Raw genomic sequence first — 20,860 nt, forward strand, 5'->3', positions numbered from 1 at the left:
TACGCACTCATTTTCCGCGTAATTGCATTTCAATTTTCCACTGCCAAGTACACCGGCTTTCCGACATCTCTCTTTCATCGCCGCGTGACGTTACGTGCGCTTCGCTATGTAATAAATCCTACGAGTCTCGTTCGGAACGCGAAACACAACTCGCGTCGCACTTGATTTAATAATGCATTAAGATTTTTGAGGACGAGCTCTCTCTTTCTCTCTCTCTCCCTCTCTTTCTGCAGCACGTTTGACACGTTTGTAAATATAGATTGGCGCGTGTATGCGCTATATACCATCGGCGAGAGAAAGTGGGAGAAAGAGAGAAAGAGAAATTTAAACATGGCAGTAGCGACAAAAGTAATCGATAAGTGAGCCACCAGATAAAGCTCATGATGAAAGAGCTTTTTTCTCCCACTCTTTTTTCTCTTTCTCTCTCTCTTTCTCTCTCTCTTTCTCTCTCTCAAGTGGATTTACAGGTGGAACGGAGGAGTGCGCTCGCTGCAGTCTGCCTCGCTCTGTGCATACACTATGTATATATCGCTGGTACTGCACAGCTGCAGCAGCAAAGGGAGAGAATTTTATGCTGCGAGAGACTACGAGCTGGAGACAGAGAGAGAGAGAACAAGAAACCGACTCTTTTGCCCTAGACTCAAAGAAGAAGCCGAAGACGACGACGACGACGACGACGAAAAAGTATATAGCGACGTGGACTTGGTATATAGAAACAGTTGATATTTTTCTTATCCCTCAACCCCTGCGAACTATCTTTCCCTTTCATTTCTTTTTCTCCTTTCTTTCCCGCGTACCTTATTCATCCTGCATCTTTTATGCGCTCGCACAAAGGGCAGAATTGAGCAAACAATACGATATGTATCGCGAGTTCGATCGAGCTCGAGCGCGACGATGATCGCGTGCGTCTTCGAGATATAGATAAAGAGAAAACGCCAAGATAAACGAGCTCGAAACTGCACTCAAGCAAACAAAAGTTAAGCTCTAAGTATGCATTTATATATACAAGGTCTTGAGAAGTGTATATGTTAATTCGCCGGATATTGAGGATCGCTTGTGTATACGATGCACGATGTGTAATACTATTGAATTATATTCTTATTATTATAATACGGTGTTTGCTCGCAGTTATTTTTCAATAATAGAAATTGGGATATGTTTGTGCACAAGCACCGTTCAAATTTTTACATCTCGTACCATTGGAACGAACGGATTGCAAAGTCAAAAAGCTTTAATTAATAGCTCTGAAATGCTTCCTGGGTCTGACCTCGTCGTTGACTTACTCTACTATAGCGAGTCAGCAGGCGGTTGCGCCAGTCTTGAGCGCCACATGCGTCGCTCATCCGGTATAATTGCTTTTTTCTCCACTTGTACAATATTAAAATAGGTATATTTTGAAGTACTTTACTAACTTATAAAGTACTCTCGTAAAAATACTTAATGCAAATAATGGTCCAATGACCAAAAAATGGTCATTTAAAATGTTTTAAATACCTTCGCCATCAACTGTCCATGACCATTAACTGACTTATTTGCCGCGATTTTTGTAATATACAATTTTGTAAAATATTAAACGTATTTTAAATGCCCTTAAAAAGATAATTTGTTTTATTCAAAAAATTCAGACTATTTTTAAATCACTTTGAGTTTTCACCGCTAGATGGAGAGTACTTTAATCTCTAAATCCGCAAGGGGAAAAGTAAATATATTTGTATAAGTTAAGCACAGTTTTATATTTAATACTAAGAGCCTGATTTTTATAATATACTATGCCAACTTTTAATTTTAACGGGATATTTCTAGTTGCAAAAAAAGAGCATACAAAAGTGATGAAACTGCACTGAGGCAGCGGAGATTCATCAATGACAAAACGCCTCGGGTCATGAAGCGCAAAAGCTAATGCATCAACGCACATATACGATCGGTTAATTTCTTCGTTTGTACGATACGTAACGTATGAATATACGAGCGAGAGAAATGATTGATTTCGAAAATTGCGCACTATGCTTCGAATATTATGTATGCTTATGGTTGTGAACAGCTGCCGCTCGCACAAAGGCAATATCAAACGTACAAGTGCCACCCGTGAAAAAATATTACATCGAGACGGCAAATAGAAAAAGAAAAAGAAAGAGAGAAGGTCATAATCCTTGACCGGATTGTTTAACGCCAACTATATCGTCGCGAGGAAGCTCGGCTCGACGCGCGTATGTCCACCTGTCGACCCAAATACTGACCTAAACTTTGTCGTCGTCGTTGTCGGGAGACAGATGCCTCCTAGATAATCAAGCCACTCAAAATTTGCGTAAGTGTATAGTAGCTTCGCTCACGACTAACACTTGGCAAAGTCTCGGCGCAAGCTTGAAATCGATTAACTGCGATTAAGAACACAAATTGATTCGAGATCTAACTTGAACTACTTGAAAATGATGAATGACAGAGTTATTTATTAAAAAATTAATGGCTCATTTGAAGTTCATAAAAAAGAGGTACGCTAAAAAATGTATTACAAAAGAGTCGATACTGATAGATTGATTTTTAATTGTAATCAAATGATACTTTAATTATGATTTGAAAGCATCCCAAAGAATTCCCATTTTTTAAGCAACGTTATCTGAATGCTAAGTTGCCCGAAAATATCATCTATTATATATCTAAGTTTGGATCGAAAATAGCTCAAATCATAGTCGCAAAGGGTAACTCGAGTCTAATTTTACATTGTACACGAGTTAAAAATACATCGAGTGAAGCCCTGTCGATTGTTAAATTTATTATTTTAAAGTTTATGCTATTAACGTGCAGCAAAACGCTGGAGTATCATGGCTCCACCGTATTATAATCTATATATAAAATGAATTCAGGGATTGTCAAAAGTGTGTGTACAGGACTTGGGAGGTTCAACAAACTTGATGAAACTCCCAGGATTCGGACGTTAACTAGAAGCGAAATATAAAACCATGTTATACATATTGAAATTGAAAAGCGAGCGTAGTATCAGATTCGTTGCGAAAAAAGTATTATTTTTTGCGAACTAGCCGCGAAAACTAAAATGACGAATATTTTTCAGGATGTTTCGAACGATAATTCATAACAAATGAAAGCAAATACACTCAACTTTCCATGCGCTACGTTCGCAATCGAGACTTTTAATAAAAGGAAAAAAATCTGGTCAAGAGACTCCATTAAAATCAGATATTATCGAATATCTATGCTTTGTTATATGCAGCGTTAGAAGCATCCAATTTATCTCAGTCATCCGCATAGTCAATAATCAAGCCTTAACTTTTTTTCCTCTCTCTTTCTGCTACTGGGTTCGAGAGGCCATCGAAAGCGGATACAGTTGAACTTTGCTCGAGAGTTCGAGAAAAAGAGAGAGAAAGAAGAAAAAACATAATTTCCAAGCAGCCTCGTACGCGCGTTCGCATACACTTTTTTTCTTTGTTACGCAATGCAAAGAAAAAGAATTGAAGAATGTAATCGCCTTTTCCGTATATACGAGTTGTCGGAGCCACGCTATACACGTTATTTTTTCTTTGTAACTCTTCTCTCTCTTTCTCCCTCCCTCTCGTGCAATTATATTTTAAGTATATATTATAAGGCTTTTGCTTCGCTTGAGCCGCGCGTAAACGAACTGCTACTGCGTGTGTATACATACCGAAGTTCTCGTGCTATAGCGCGGCAGTGTAATACATAATAGCGCTCGAGTCGAGTAAAAAAGAAAGTTATTTCCAATAATTATCCAGTCAAAGAAGCGAGTAGACGGCGCGTGAATTACAGCGTTATTCCCTCTTCGCGTGGCAGCGGAGTATAACACGGGTAAGCGCCAGTAGTACGCGTCGACGTGCGTCGCGACTCGACGACGCTTATTAGTATACTACGCGTTGTCTATACATGTGTATAGCGCTGCGATGAACGATCGCAATTCCAACGTGTGCAGTTGGCGCAGTTAAGCGGAGTTCATTCGCGTTGGATTTTATGCCAATCATTATACACTGTGGGATACTGTAAATATTTTCGTCGCTGTCACAGTGGATAAGTGAAGTTACGCTGGTGAGCAGATAAATAAATAACTGAATACGCATATCTGATTCATTTCTATTAGGCAAAACTTATTTGCAATAAAAGCAAAATTGTACAACATGCACGCGGAAACAATATTTAATGAGAATTATAAAATACATGTTTTTCTAGTAATAATAACAAGAAATCTTTCAAAATTGTGACAAGTCTCATCGAGAGTAGCATCGAGAATCATCCGGTATAGCGGCAAAAATTATTCTGCTATTGTTAGTACGATTAAAGTTTTCATCGGTGTATATGATTTAAATTATGAGTTAATCGTTAATGTGTCGGGGTCACAAATCGCTGCGAGTATCTCTGCGTGACCTAATTTTCTCGTTTCTTTTTTCGTTGGTTAAATATATATTCAGCGGGCAGTATACGAGAGATTATATAAATAACAACGTTTATTTCTTACTCCGACATTATCGGCGAGCAAATTGTACATTGAACGCGCGCTTCGAAAAATACAACACGATCCTTATAAATGTTGACTTTGTTCATTAAAATTCGAATTTTGAACGGGTAAAAAACGCAAAAATCGTTCGTTCGACGTGTGTGTACCAAGCACGTGCATGTGCGTCATTCAGCAAAGGTGACGATCTATTGTGTGCTTGATTGTAGCACGAGCACTACTACGAGCATAAATAGCCCAAAGCCACCGCAAGCAGAAAGAGAGCCCCCGAGAGAGAGAGAGAGAGAGAGAGAGAGAGAGAGTTTGAGTTTGAGTTTGTTTATTTGATTGGACCGTGGGGTGAAACCCCATGTGGCCCAGGTGGACAATAGTACATATAATAAGTCAATGAACTATTATACAGAATGAGAGTAATTATAAAAAACAAAATAAAGTATTTACAATTGCCGAAAATCAGAATATAACATTATTATTACTTTTAGCTAGCGTAGAGCAGAAAAAACACGAGACAGCAGATGCAATCTGCGTGAGTAAGATTCTCTCTGACTAGGGCCAGAGAACCAGCTCGTTGATGAGCGGGGGTGGTATTGGATCGATGTTTTCGTTGTGGCAACGAGTGATCCAGTCTGCCTTGTCAAGGCAGAATAAGTGGAGGTGAAGAGATGCGCGATAGTCTATGGATCTATTGGTGAGGTCGATTTGAAATGGAAGTGAGTTTATGATGCGTGAGGCGGTGATAAAAAATGAATTATGAAGTGATGAGGTGCGAGGGGTTTTATAATGCAACCGGGTAGTGACAGTGGACTAGTGTTGTGGGTGGGCTTTAAAAATGTTTCAGTTATTGCTATGATGTGAAAATTTTGATTGTAAACGGAGTGTTCAAGAAGAGAAAAATTTGTGCTTAATCTGTTTATATTAATAGGCCAATTTTTAAGTTTGAGAGTGAAGTGGATGCAGTTTCGTTGGGCAGACCAGCAGACATTCATAAGGGAGCCTGTGGATGAGTAGGTTGGGCCAAGGTAGGCGAGATAGCGGGGAGAGACAACAGTCGAGCAAGGTCAGCCTCACTCGTGATGCGTACGGGGGCCGCAGCGCGCTCGCGGCGCATGTGAATGCACAGATTTCGCACAAATGGGCGAGGGTAGCCTCGCGACTCAGCAGCCGCAGCGCACCTACGATATAGACGGTGACGGTCGGGCGGCAAAATGACGTTCGCTCTGAGATGGCTCACACCTCCATTGTCCGCAATACCAAAAATGGTGTGCAATGATAAGCGCTGAAACTTCGGAGTGGCGGCGAGGAAGGTCTCGCGGGCGTTCGCCGATGAAAAACGAATGACCATAGTCCTCAATTCGGGATCGGGCGCTGCAACACTAGCGCTCGGCGCAGATGCAGGTGAACGGCGACGCGGAGCCCACTCACGCACTGATAATATGTGTGGAACCAGCCTGTCCAGCCCCAAGGCAGAGACGATTCGCTCGGCCACTGCACTGCTGGTGACATCGACAGAAAGGGGAATACCGGACACGCGAACCTCACAAGTGTCAAGATCTGCCACTGGTGCAACGGCGGCGGTTCGCGACTGATCGCAAACACGTCCGATCTCCGCTCGCATAGCCGTAAAAGCTCGATCGTAGTCTGACCTGATGGCAACGATCTCAGCGGTGACTCGCACATCGAGACTGGCAATGCAGTTCGTGTTATGCTCAATGGATGCGGTGTGCTGATTTTGCGTACGCGAGAGCTCGAGCAGACTTGACTCGATGGAGGTGAGCCGGCCGTCCATTTTGGTCTCGAGGCGTTCAAATCGAGAGAGCAGAGTCTCTACCCATGGAGGAGTCGCGCCGCCGTCGGACATCTCGCTCGGAGGTTCGGGCAGACACGGGCTGACGGGGGGAACGCTCTCGGACAATTGAAGGTTTGACCTTTTGACGCAAAATGCAGTCGGAGGTGAATCACGTGGGCGCTTAAGAGAGAGAGATTCCAGTGAAGCCGAACGCTCGTTAGAGCAGGTGAAATGAGATGGCGATGAAGCGCGTGAAACCGGAGCAGACGAATGTGATGTGAAAGATGATCGTTCAACGGATGCTGGCGACCACCGTTTGCACTGCGAGCAGAGAGTGATAGATTTTACCCGCAGAGTATATCTATGTATTAGATTTTCACAGCCGGTACACTTGACACAGGCCCCACCAGTCACGTTCTCGTCACTTTCACTTTGGCAGTTCTCGCACAGAGTCTTGTTTACCATCACAGGCAGCGGCGATCGAAGACTTGTTGATGTTTATGTGGACAGCGCGGTGGGAGATGCGCCGATCGTCGTGGTAGGAGATGAAAGACCTGCGCAGATTTTGAGATAGGCAGCCGATCGATGAAATTTCCTAACCTCGTATTGAAAATAGCCGGACTCTTTTATCCAAAAAAGAGAAAATGCAAGGCGATACGGCAATGAGAATGCGGCAGCGACCTTGCAAAAAGTAGCGTGCAAGAGTGATCTGTAAATCAAAGTGCCCGTGGGCGAAAACTTAGGCAGAAACAGTAAAAAATGTAGGAGCACACACAAGACACGTCTGTATCAACTCACCGAGAGAGAGAGAGAGAGAGAGAGAGAGAGAGCAAAGCTAATCGTCCTGTGCTTTCTAACGAGTAACAACGACAGCAGCAACAACAACGCAAACGCAGACCTATATTGACTTTTGGGTCAGTGCGCGCGCTCGGACGCAGTAGCGCGCAGACAGCTGCAGTATACACTACTAGCTCGCTACGTAACGTTATACGCGCCGCGTTGCAAAGTGACCAAAATGACAAAAGGTCGTTTGCTGGCGTGACGCACATGCACACACGTGCTATACAGGTATATAGCAGCAGCAGCAGCAGTACAACAATATATACGTAGCAGGCAACTCTCGCGCGCACTCTTGAATGCATTATGCACGGCAACGAAAACATCCTCCGGCTCGGGCTCAGTGCTCCCTACTACTACTACTACTACTACTACCCTCTTGGTTACAATACTGCTGCTGCTTGGAAAAATTAAGTCGAGCATCTCTGCCCTCTCACTCCGTCTTCCTTGCTTTTGCTTTTATTTCCTCTCTTGCACTTGCACATGTACGTTGCACCCTCACACACACACACACAAATCCACACACACGTTTACAGTACGTAGAGAGAGACTATATACGAACGAGTGCTAAAGAGAACGAAAAAGAAGGAGTGTGTGCAAAAAGTGTGTATATATACTTACACACAGGCTGCAGTGAGTGCGCGCGAGCGAGTGCAGAGAGCTGCTAGCCGAGGCTCTTGTATCGCGCGCGAGCTGCATTGCGGTGTGCGCGCGTCCCCCGGTATACTGCAGTGCACTAGCATTGTCGCCCCGGCGCCCTATGCCCTAGCCTCGAGCTTTAAAGCCTTTTTCCGTGCTTCGAGGCTGCTGCTGCACTGTTCCACGTATATACGTACATGTGCGTTTTATACAATAGTGGTAGTCGTAGCAGCTCTATTGTATAAATCTTTGCGGAAGGTATTTTACAGCAGCTGGCATTATGCAGTTAGCGCGTGCATTGGCGCTCGGTCGCGCAGCAGCAGCAGCAGCAGCAGCATGGGGCCGATATATATACAGAAAGAGAGATGAACTCGGGCCAAAGACGCGCGCTTTATGACTCCGACTACAAACATCGAATCGTTTTTCGATATCGGACAGAGAAAAGGACGTAGAAAACAACGAGTGGGAATTTAATTTATACGAGCAAGTTATTGATAAGAGAATCGTTGCCGATCAATCGCTGTAATACAATATTAAAATAATCAATGCACTCGATTGATATAGGAAATCGCATAGCATGCCGAGTTTCGCGCGCTTGAAGTCGTCGTATACACGTCTCTCGAACGCATAGCGAACTTACGTTACACACATAGTTGTTGTAGTAGTAGAGTATGCACGCGAATAATACAATATGCTACTCGGCAATTGAACTTTGCACTCGACTACGACTACTACGACGACAACGACGATGCGTTCTGTTACAACGATATACATTCGAGTTCGAGCTACTGTTTCGTGCTACACAACTACTCGAGTTATTCCTCGCTGCGTATACATACGTTGTATATGGCTTATGTCGCGTTAACCCGAAAATTAAATCCCATTAAGTAAATATGCTTTGTGCTGTTTATATTCAAATGTACATGAACTCCTCGTAGTTCATCATCTCCAACTTACATTTGCATGGATTTGACAAAGCTTTGAATTGAATTTCTAATTTCTCAATGTAATTCTAGTCTTATGTATAATATTTCCAATTTTTTTAAAAATGTAATACAACTGTTTTTTAAAATAAATTCGGATTCCTCGTCTAATTTTTTTCAAACGGTCATTTATCTTTTTCAAGATATTTATCGAAATAAAAATTAATTCTAAAAAATGTATCCGTAGCTCCTGTAGTAATTCATGAGCGTGTTAGCCAAACGTAACAAATATTTTAGAATTTTTACATTTCAACGTACTTTATGAGCTTTGCGTGTACGAATTTGATCATTAATTTTTAATTTCTCTCGCAGTTCGTGTAAAACGGCCCACATACATATGTGTGTGTGTGTGTGTGGAGAGATATATAGACGTGCATCATATCGACTAAATGTAGACAGTAATTGTATAGCTATTAAGCAGAAAACGCGCGTAAAGTCTTTAAGCACTTTGACCTGAATATTCGATACACGTATACGAACGGCGAGGGTAGAAGTGTAAACTTTCGCACTGCGACTGTTATCACTTTTTTTTGACACGAGCTGCTCTCTCGCTTCGTTTCTTTTTCTTTCTTTTTTTATTGTTTTTCCATTCAATTCCACCCTCTTATCACGCACATCCGCACGAGATCCCCTGAAAATGGCACCAAAGTAATCCAAAAGTACGATCAACGTCGAGGAATTCGCAGGAAGAGTCGTAACAGCGCAGTTTCATCGCGTCACTTATAAATTTGACGTCTCTGGAATTCCACATTGTGTCTTCTTCGCAATTCCCAAGTCACATTTGACATATTATTATGCCACACGCGGACGCGGAAAAATGTATAATCACCCCGAGCGATCGATTATTGCAATATCGCATCGGCGACTAGTCGGTTTTCTAGCTTCGGTTAGTTCGTCCGAGCGCACGAGTTTTATATAATATTAAATGAGGCAATTATTAACCGTCTAACCACACAACCACACACGTGCATTACGCGTCGGGGAGAGCACGAATTTCTCGACACACACACAACCGATACTCGGTATTATTATATACGATAGACACGTATATATATCGAAGGCGATTATATATCCGCGCCGCGCCGGGGTACGATATATATCTGCGTATGCTATATATACCGATGCATATAGCACATCTTCGTCCCGAATTGATTTTCTCCGACGCTCTATATTATACGCATGCGTATGTATACATGTATATATGAACCCGCCGCTGCTGCTTGTGTACCCGCGCGCGATGCATACAGATATATATACAGCACGCGTTCGTATAAACTCACTCGCTTATTTGCACTCGCTCCTTTCTACGCTTAAGCACTTGCTTGCATCTCAATTCGATTCGAGTGTATAGACTCGCGCGCGCGGGCGAGCGAGCGAGCGAAGAAAAAAAAAACAAGTGCAGGTCTCTCTCTGTGTACAATATATATACGCGTCGAGCCAACGAGCGACAGGAGTGAAAAAAAAAATCACGACATTTCTCTTGGCGCGCTCGGCAGTCGGCAGCAGCGCGTTCGACTGCGCACCCGAGAAAGAAGAGGACCGAAGTTGCAGCAGCAGCAACCCAAGCCGCGCGAGAAGTAACTTAATGCCTCGCGCGCTACGTATATACGACGATATAACACTACTACAGCCAAAGGAGAGAGAGAGAGAGACGCCGGGCAAATTGCACTTTCCACGAGACCTTTACTCGGCTTTACTGCACCGATACACGTATACACACTCTCGTGTGCGTATACGAAGCCAATCCCTCCAGCTCCAGAAGGCGATCGGATATTTTTATTCTCAAGGGACGAGCTAAAGGATTTCTATGTACGCCAATTCGATTTTCGGCTTTTTCTCAAACTATTATTGCGCGGACTGGCCGCAAGTTAGTTCCGATCTTTTTCATTGTTCTATCCGCTACTTACCCAGAATGACGCCCGGCGATGCGTGTTCTATTGGATTCGATCTCACCACTCCTAACTTGTTTTTGAAGTAAAACTTGTTTTGCACGTTGAATACGACTTGTACCGTGTAAATCTGTACCAGCGGACGGACGACGCGCGATACTCGTGTAGGAATGAACGGACTTCACAGTTCACACACAGAGTCAGAGTCACAGACAGAGTCTTTCACACACTGCGATTGGTCGGCGCTATAGGCAGTGTCAACGCCGAGAGTCTGCTCGATCCCCTCTATCCGCAGCAAGTCTCAACAGTGCTCAGCAATGTCTGCAGCACTGATGCCTTTGCAAGTTGCAACGTCTATTTAGCGTCGTGCGTAACTCTGTCTCTGTTTCTGTCTCTTTCGTTGTGTCGGTTCATGCGAGTTGCTTCTGCTTGGTCAAACGACACATACCATACAATCTACACAACAGCTCTAGCTGCGATCTCTTACATACGAACAGTCGCTTCTCAGTTCACGTTACGACGCCGCTACGTGAAGAACAAAGAAGTATCGCGTCCACTGCGTCAAAAATTCTCGTGAAAAAAGTTATTTATAAATCATAAGTGACTGTGTATCGTGAGTTAAGTGAATCCGCATAACGAAATGAACGACGATACAGACATGTGCGACGACGAATCCGATGAAAGTTTCCATAGCGAAGACGAAAGCGACTACTATGATTCCGATCAAGCGCATCGCATCCACGAGGAAAAACTAGAAGAGTTGAGGAGTATGCGTGGAAATGTAACGTTCCACTCAATTATTATAAACAATTAGCGATATTCATGAGATTTCACTCTGCGAGCGAACGCGCTAGCCTCGATCTACGGGATCTGACGACATCAAGCTAAGTAGAAAATAAAGCTATAAAATTGGTCAAAACATCGAGTTCTATGAAAAGAACATCGAAATCGACACCTATTACAAAGGTGTGAAATAGACACGCCATGCAAAGTATTGATTAAATTTGAGGCGATGTCGGTTTAACAGGAAGACCAATAAACTCGTAAAAATTAGTAAAAGCTGTCGTCGGGTTCTCACGGATGAGCAGGTGCTGACAGGTACTTTCTCCTATTTTGTATGCGAAATCTGGTAGTATATATTGAGGACCCACGGAGGCCTCTGGGCGATTCTGTAATCAGTAATCAAAGTGCGCGGAGCTCTTGTCAGTCTGATTCGCAACTTTAATTATTTGCACACACTCTGAATTTGTAAAGTATTCAATTGTAAAACTAGAATTAGTCGTATGAGTTAAAGTAAAGTGCAAGTGAGTGCGCTAGCGTCAACTAAGGACTGCCATTTACCAAAGGGCCCAGCTGCAGAAGGAGAATCATCCGCCACGAGAGCCAGCGCCTACATATTCACCAGAGACTGTCACGAATCGTCCGTAGCTGTATGTTAAGTAATTTAAGATCCATTACCTTTGTAATTAGAATTTAAGAGTCGCGTGAATAAATGTATGATTGTTGTAATCAGGAGAAGGTATACGACCTTTTATTTATAACCTGCACATTCTCCCCGCCAGATTAAGATCAATATATTATTTAAAACAAGTAGCGGCTCAACAGCCGTTACAGAAAGATCGATTGGTCATCGAAAGAAAAGCGGTACGAGTTTTTCCGTGAAGTTGCACCTTTGATCAACAGTTATTGTGGCCGATATCTAGATATTGAAGGCATTTTTAAGAAGGAAGAAATCGAGTGTCTTCTCGTGGATTCCGTATATTACAGTAATGGAGACCCGAATAGATATCAAGGAGAAAATTTTATTTGGTTCATGTCTCAGACAGGCTACAAAGACAAGCCCGACCTCGATGAAGATGGCAAGCCATCGATGCATCGCACTACACCGCTACATCATGCGGCTAGAAGCAAACCCCTTTACCGTGGCGCGATCGTTGAGCTTTTTGAAATATACAATAGATTCGATGTGAATTACATCGACGAATTTGGTCGCTCACATTTTCACGTGGCTTGTGAGTTTAACCTATGGGATGTCGTTGAGAAATTCCTCGAACACGGTCAGGATCCCAATTGCGTCGTGTCAGAAACAGGTGATTCGCCGTTACACTTGGCTCTATCTTACTATTACGATTTGCCGTTATACTTGGCTCTAACTTACCCTTACGAGGGTACATTTAAACTGCTGCTGAAAAGTGGCGCCGACCCCAATGTGGTTAACAAAGAAGGAGTGACTCCTCTGCACTTGATATGCAGGAATCGTATCCATGATTTTTTCTTGATGGATATGTTATTCAGGATCAGCAAAGAAAAACATTTACCGATACAGGTCGATGCCCAGGACAATAAGGGTTTAACACCACTACACTATGCTCTGAATGACAGATTCAAACGACCGGGAAGTGTCAGAATACTGCTGCAAAATGGCGCCAATCCAAATTTAGCCGATGCAGAAGGATTGACACCTCTGCATGTAATTTGCAAGAAAGACGATGATGCTGAATCAGTGGAGAGATTCTTACAGCTCGAGATGCTTAGCGAAAAGCAGGTGCAGATCGATGCTGTAGACAAGTTGGGATGTACACCGCTGCAATTAGCTGTGGCGAGTATTTTGCCGAATACTGTCCGTAAACTCTTGGAATGTGGTGCTGATCTATCTCGCTTCGTTTTTCCCACTGAAAATCACTTCGGCCGTAGATTTGAACCAAAGTTTGATGAATATTGGGCTCATACCAAATTCTTACTAATGTTTCAAAGCCTGGCGATCGTCGAGTGCTTGGAGGAAAGAGGATACAAACTGGAACTCAACGACGCGCTGGCAATCATGAAAATATTTGCTATTCACGAATTATTCAATAAGTCAGAAGGTCTTGAATTTTGGCTTACAGACCCCGACTTCAGGAAAGAGGCGAATGTAGGGATGGCGAACGAGCTCATTTGGACGATTTATGAATTCATTCAATTACCACCCAAAGAAGCGGTGAAACTACTCTCATATTCGGACTGTATTGATTTGATGCCGACGTTGTTGAATCTCTCCGTGAGATCTTGCAATGCTACTGTTATGTACTTGTGCGAGATAATGGCGAGAGGATTTTTCCGGCGCTGGGGACTGCAATCTTTCTTGGAGCTGACACGTTACAAATTGCCAATTCTCTGCTGTGAGGAAATCATTAATAAACTAATAAACCAAGATTTGTGGCATATTTGCCTCGCGGCATCAGTTCAAAATTCGTGATGTCTCGTTCAGTTATAATATTTCAATATCTTTCATTTCTTATATTATATATGAAACAAATAAATGAAATTTAACTCATTATTTTGTGTAGATTTAATTTTTTTCGTGTTTTTATCATACTTACATTACTAAAAAGATTAAAATCCTACATCGAAATCAAAGTAACAGACAAAGAATTTAATTTAAGGGGACCACCTGTGTTAAAAGCTTAAATTCAAAAAATAGCTATATAAATCGAAGTAGTGGAAATTTTTTTTTTTGTGATCGTAAAATATGTTTATTAGACACCTGATTGACCAAAAAAAAACTTCTATCCAAGCTCTGAAATGCCAATTACGCTTATTTTTTCATAATACTAAATATTATAATAGGATTCACTTGCCACGCGATTCTGACGTGAGCTTTTCATCAATATTGATCTATGGGGTCTCAAAATCTTCAGAAAAGTACCCTCATCCACTTAAGCGGAGCAGAATTTGAAAAAAAAGTTTGTTTTTCTTCCAAGAGCTTTAATATGGATTCTAGTGTTGATAAAATACTAATTTTCTCAAAAATTGGCACATTTTGACGTGTATATAAAGTTGTACGCAATTTTTCAAAATTCTGCTCCGCTTAGGTGGACGAGAGTACTTTTCTGAAGATGTTGAGACCCCATAGATCAATATTGATGAAAAACTCTTTTCAAGATCATGCGGCAAGTGATTTATTACACAATATTTCGTTTTATGAAAAAAGTGATGTAATTGGTATTTCAGAGCTTGGGTAGAAGTTGTTTTTGGTCAATCTGGTGTAGAATGAACATATTTTACTATCACAAAAAAAAAATTTCCACTATTTCGATTCATACAGCTATTTTTAGCTGAAGCTGAATTTAAGATTTTAACACAGGTCGGTCCCCTTAAGGAACTTTCACGTGAAATATTCGTCGAAAATTTATGAATTATTTTAATACTGCTTTATTTTTTACTTAAACTGCATATATTATTTTTTATGCAAAAGTGAAGTAAAAGGGTTGAAATCTGTACTAAAATTTAAACATTGTGAATCTATATCAATTTTTTGATACTGTATTAATTTTTACGCAAATTGCTCATAAAATCTATAAAAGTTCGATGATAATTAGTACTAGCTTCTACCTCTAGATAGCGAGAACCATTATGTGTAAACATCCAAGTGGCAAAGTGAAAATTATTGTATAACTCAGAGCAAGTTTGTGTATAGTTAGTCGTTTAAACATTGAAATTAACGAGATCTGAAACAAAAATTTCTCTTTCAATTTATTGTTAAATGCTTGTTAAAAGATTTATGAGAAAAATCTTTACATTTAACTCAAATCACATCCATTTTAAAGATTTTACTTGAAATTGAATACATCTTCGTAAAGGAAAAAACTTTCTAAATTTATAAATTAATATAATTTTGAAAAGAGTTCGCAGACCTTGATCAATAAATGATCTCTTCAATCATAAGGATGAATTTTACGTGTAATAAATATTTAATCGATGCCTCATTCAATAATGAATTATTATAATTTTAGATAATGATATTGTACTATCAAGTGTCTTGTATAACTTCAGGACACGATGGAGTACAATTGGTAAAACAAGTACAGAAACTCAAGAATTTTCTTTCATCCATGTACTCGAAATGCAGTACTCGCGATATAGCCGCTGTACGAACAGCGGAAGCAGCAGCCGCAATGCTTTATCCTCTGTTAGCAGTTGGTGGAATTGCAAAAACAAAAACAAATATAGTGCCCCGTGAAGAGGGCACTTAAACTCAAGCGTGGCACAATCAATCCGCAGTGCCTTTGATTACCACAGGAGAAGAAGCGCGAGCGGAGAAAAAAGCTGCAAGCCCCACATTTTCTCGTTTCATTCTCGAGAAACGCCCGCCGTTGCCGCCCACCCTCGGGAAATGCAAATACTCAAGACTTTTTTTCGTCCTTCTTTTGTCTCCCAGAAAAGTAAAAAAAAAATAGGAACGGATCTCGCGGGCTTCTTTTGCATCTGTTTCGTTTCATGAAAGTTAATTGTGGAAAAATCCGTTGTACTACCGTATCAGATAGCTACAACGTAAAACATGTTTTCATTAGTTGAAATCCTAGATAGCGAGATTTTTCAATCTGGAAAATAGTCTCTTTCTGTATTTTTGCATACTTCCAAACTCTCTTTTTAGCGCGAGTATCAGGTAATTTTCAAGGATATTATATATATTATTACATGCATCTGTTTGTACGCGCTTTTTAGTGTTACAAACGAGTATATGTATGAACAGGAGATCATTCATTTTCTCGGCTGAGGCTTAAATTATTTTCTTTTACTTCAACAGTACATTATATCCTGCGCACGCGTTTACACATATATGGTTGGATCTTTGTGAAATCGGATATGGTTAAAAAAAAAATTTTCTCCGAAATACGGATCATGTTTTACAAAAAAATTTATCGGTGATAAAAATTCGGATCAAAACGGATTAGGGTTTGACTTTCATGTTCCTTAATTTAGTAAATAGCTTTCCAAGAGATGAAACTTTTTTGGAAGGTTTGTTTCTGAAAATTTTAATAACTTCCAGAAAATATTTTATTTGAAACTTTTTTTCTCGAGTCCCTGCAGGCTAAACTAGAAAATTTTTGTTTTTGTTGAAAGTGGAAAACTTAATTAGAGTACAATATACAGGTTTCTGAATAAGGCTTGTCATTTAAGGGTAAACAAATTCTGAAAAATGCATTGTCATTTTTAACATTATAAACAACATATAAGTTATTCAATTTGGCAGAGAATCTGCCATATGCATACGTATATACTTACTCAGCGGAGCGACAAAAATTACTGCGCTGCACCGAGCCGAGCTTCTGCGGCGGGGATTTGTGCGAGTAATTATATTTTTTGAATTATGGGCGAAATTTGTTAAGGTACAGAGCCCAGCAAGGAAGATATACACGTTGAACGTCGTAATAGGTAAGTTTAATTCGTATTACCCTCTCGTGTACCAAGGGCCCCATCTCGTGAGCTCGTTTTCACGTTGAGCTTGCGAAATTATAAATAACCTTTATTTTTCTCATTTTCGTGTTACTTTTGCTCGTTTTTTTTTTGCCTGTCTACAGTGCGTACTTTGAAATTTTCTGTTAAGTACAAAGGATGCTCGAGAGCTTTGTAATCAATTTTTCATGCTGCGAGCGCGCATCAAACATAGCGCATTCGTGTATGCGTGTGCGTAGGTCTAAAAAGCGCGATGTTCGCTCGACACAGCTTTCGAACGAATAAACGCGTTCGAGAGCGATCGCAAGTCGAGCTGTTTAAATATTAATTGAACTTTGGTGAAATTTAATTTCTTGAACTGTGCAGCGATTCAAAAGAGGAGGGGGAAACTTGATTCGAATCCCATTTGTATTTCATTCAGATCGTTTAATTAAATAACGACGATACGTTACGCGTACGTTCCATTATAGGATTAACAAAAGCTCGTGCGTGGATACCAAAATACACATTAGCTCCTCGTTTGTGCTCCAGGCGTGCGTATGCCGCAATATCTCGGCGCAAAAAATCCATTGTGAAAGTCCGCACACGCTCGTCGTCGTCGTGTCGCTCTGCGTCAAAAGAGTTATATATATCCGCCGCTCGGATACATTGTACGCGGAGAAAATTTTGAAAAATATCGCCTGGCCATCTGCTAAAACAAAGAGACGGGACAAAGCGAGAGAGAGACGGAGATATATTGCGCGCGAGCGAGAGATGGCCTGTGGAAAGTGTTGGGGCAGGCATTAGCATTAGTCCGTGATAGCTCTCTCGCACGACGAGTTGATGAGCTTTAACGAGGTAACACGCAATTGACGTACGTACGTACCGTACATGCATGCAGTGTGTGTGCACTCGCAGCAGCAGCAGCGGACACTATGTGCACTCACGTTTCGACAGCATCGCATCTCTCGCAGCGAGCATCATCTACATCAATCGAGGCACACACGATGGAGTCGCCATATACGTGTATGCATATGTAGCACGAACTATGATCCAGCCGGGGCAATCAATTTTCAGCGTATAAATATATATAAGTGTAAGAGAAACTGACTCGACGCCAATTAGACTGCGAACAATGAAATTTAAAAATTACCTCGCATATACTCTCGGCTCGCTGCGCAAAAAATTCTAGCCGCCTTAATTAATACCCTCTCGTATATAGCACTGCGGACTCGTTACATATAATTCCAAAAGTCATCGGGTATTCGGGTGCATTTTTCAAATGAGAATCGATACGGTAATTTTTTATACGTCGGTTCGCGAGAGAGAGAGAGAGAGAGAGAGAGAGAGAGAGAAAAGAGAGAAAAGGAAAGGCACCCGGCGGCCGGTGTGCAATTTTCAAGAAAGTATTAGAGAAAGGTATATAAGCTGGCTACAAGGAAATCAATTCAGGAGTAAAAGCGGTACGGTAGCGTCTTGTCGTCAAAGAGTACGTATACGCGGCGGCAGCCCTTTTTTTATATATATACGTAACCTTTTTAATTAAAGGAGTTTTCCTTCGGCCAAGTAACTTCATTCCGTTCCCCTGAAAATGTAAGGGATCTTTTCCCCGACGTCGATGTATAGATATATTATGTCACGGCAGCTGCAGCGATCTTCTGGTCAGAAAAGTCTTTTGACTCTTCTTCTTCTACCTCTTCCTTTTTCCTCGTATTATATACCAATGCCCGACACACATATAGATATACGCGAACCATCTGTGTGCGCGTTACGTCATATACGTATACGGATATATACTCGGGATTTGACACGCTCGAGTGGAAATAAAAAGACTCCGGAATATGACCATCTTTCCGCGCAGCAGTACGACGCGCTCTGGAGTCCTAGACGTATTAAAAAAAATGTCACACGCACGCTTACGTATATGGGCAAATCCAGTACCGACGCTTTTTTTTTTGAGAAATACTTGCTGCAACCTTTCTTAGTGATTATTTGTTAACAAAATGCTAAGCTCGTGTGTTGTTTAAATAATTGGAATTAATTTCAACTTATCTTGGTAAAAACAATTTTCAAATTACGTATTACTATATGTTGCACAAATATATCTTCAACTTGAATAAAAACGTCTAGGAAATTGAAGACAACCCATTAAAATAACGATAAAAACAATATTTTACAAATTGTTTAATGATGTAAGCTCACGCAAAGTGACGATTACGTATAATATATGAAAAAAATCTTAAATTTTATAAAGATTTAATATAAAATCAGACATTATAATAATACTGAGAATTTAGTTTTTGTGTTGATTTGCTAAAAAAATCCATAATAGATCGATGATAATTAATTCCAGCTTCAACCACTAGATGACGAAAATCATTACATACAAATCTGCAAGTGACGAAGTAAAAGTAATTGTTTAAGTAAAATAGAAAAAGTAATTAAAGTGCAATCTGTCTTCTCTTATTTTATTCTTTACAAGCAATCTGAAAACTGAGAAGTCGGGCGGGAAGTCGGTTTTCGCTGTTTGCGCGTGGCGCTGGGGCATTATTGATATTTTTTCTTATACGCCAAATCAGTTTATGATAATAATGAATGCATCGAAAATTACTTTCAATCATTCATTATAGAAGTTTACAAAATACTAACGCGTCGGCAGATTTTTCCATGTGTATACGTAAAATATATATTATATATCTCTTGCGGCGCTCGAGCTTTTTTCCCCTCAATATAAAGTGCTCGCACGCTTATAACGAGCAAATGCCGAGTGATGACATAACGTGCAAAGGGAACGTACGCATGAGAGTACGTTACATCCCAACCGGGTCAATTTATTACCTCCCACTACGGAAGTTCAATGCTCTATACGCGCTAGCTCTCACTCTCTATCTTTCTCTCTCTTTCGAGCGATGCAATTCGTTACTCCTTTCTTAGTCTTATATTTTTTTCCCGAGCTTCGAATACTTGTGCGTGTTTCTAGTCACATAGATAACACGTTGAATTAATTTTCATTTGGGAAAAATATTTGCTAACGCTGAAGCACCAGTGATCCGGTGGTATTATTCGTTGTATCACCCCGTCTGATATTAAAGATGCCATAAAAATACCTTTATTATATCTATCGGACTTGAGAAATTTCAGCAAAATTTGGCTGTATCCGTCGACGCGAACGACAGTACAATACCCAGAAGCAAGAGTTTAATCGAAGATATAGACAAGAAAAGGACAAAAAAAAAAAGAGAAAAAAACAAGAGGAGAGGAGGAAGACATTTCAATCAATTGCAGAATCTGCGATTCATCCAAGCAAAAGTAAGAGTCTGCACCATGTTGGAAGGTAGAGCAGTAAGAGCGAAAGATCAGGCCGAATATAAGTATATATTTTCTTGCCAATTTCATCACTTTAATGAGGGCATTCATTTCAGCGAACAAACAGCGCTTCCTTCTCCTATGCTCGATTCTCTTCCTTTTTTTCTCCCTCGTTCCTGACGCATATTATTGGGCGTATCAGTCCATTGGTTTTTGAAAGACTTTTCCTAACTATATACGTATAGACTTGCACGATGTATATAGTGTATAATACCGCACTCGGCAGTAAGAGAGAAAAAGATGTAGAGAAAGAGAGGTCTATATATACCCCGAGAGAGGCGCCGTCGAGGATTTTCATGGCATTGCCGGTGCCGACTGCTGGGAAATATTGATTTTATAGTCAAACGGTCGCGAGATTAAAATATATCTCGGTCGATTAAAATGTAATTGAAAGGAGGCCCCGTTCGAGCCATTGAATCTGTATATTTATATGTATCGTAATGCGATCTGTAAATTTCACCGAACAATACCCATCGAGTTTGAGAGAGGAAAAAAATGTTTTTAAACGTTTGACGTTTGAACAAGAAGCTTGATGAATGTAGCCGTTGGGCAGGTTCTGAACGATGCTTTTTCACAAATGCACGTCTCACTTTCCCATGTTGATTCGATTCGTTAGAAATGCTTGCCAATCAAATTCATTAACGGAATCCCCAAAAGAAAAGAAATGAAAAATGCGAAGGAATCGACGATG

General features: G+C 40.9%; 1 protein-coding gene across 4 annotated transcripts in view; it reads right to left on the reverse strand.

Annotated features, from left to right (window-relative positions):
• LOC106654433 (acetylcholinesterase-like) overlaps positions 1-20,860 on the reverse strand; it is an 83,387-nt gene that overhangs the window by 57,943 nt on the left and 4,584 nt on the right. For 2 of the 4 annotated variants that reach the window (XM_014374290.2, XM_014374285.2), the window contains exon 1: positions 10,627-11,107. The exons of the other annotated variants lie outside the window; for them this stretch is intronic. The gene's annotated coding sequence lies outside the window, so the exon portion shown is untranslated. Of the gene's footprint in view, positions 1-10,626; positions 11,108-20,860 lie in introns of those variants that run through there. 4 annotated transcript variants of the gene reach the window in all.

The sequence above is a fragment of the Trichogramma pretiosum genome, unplaced genomic scaffold (assembly GCF_000599845.2).
Source record: "Trichogramma pretiosum strain Unisexual culture from Peru unplaced genomic scaffold, Tpre_2.0 scaffold95, whole genome shotgun sequence".
Taxonomy (NCBI): domain Eukaryota; kingdom Metazoa; phylum Arthropoda; class Insecta; order Hymenoptera; family Trichogrammatidae; genus Trichogramma; species Trichogramma pretiosum.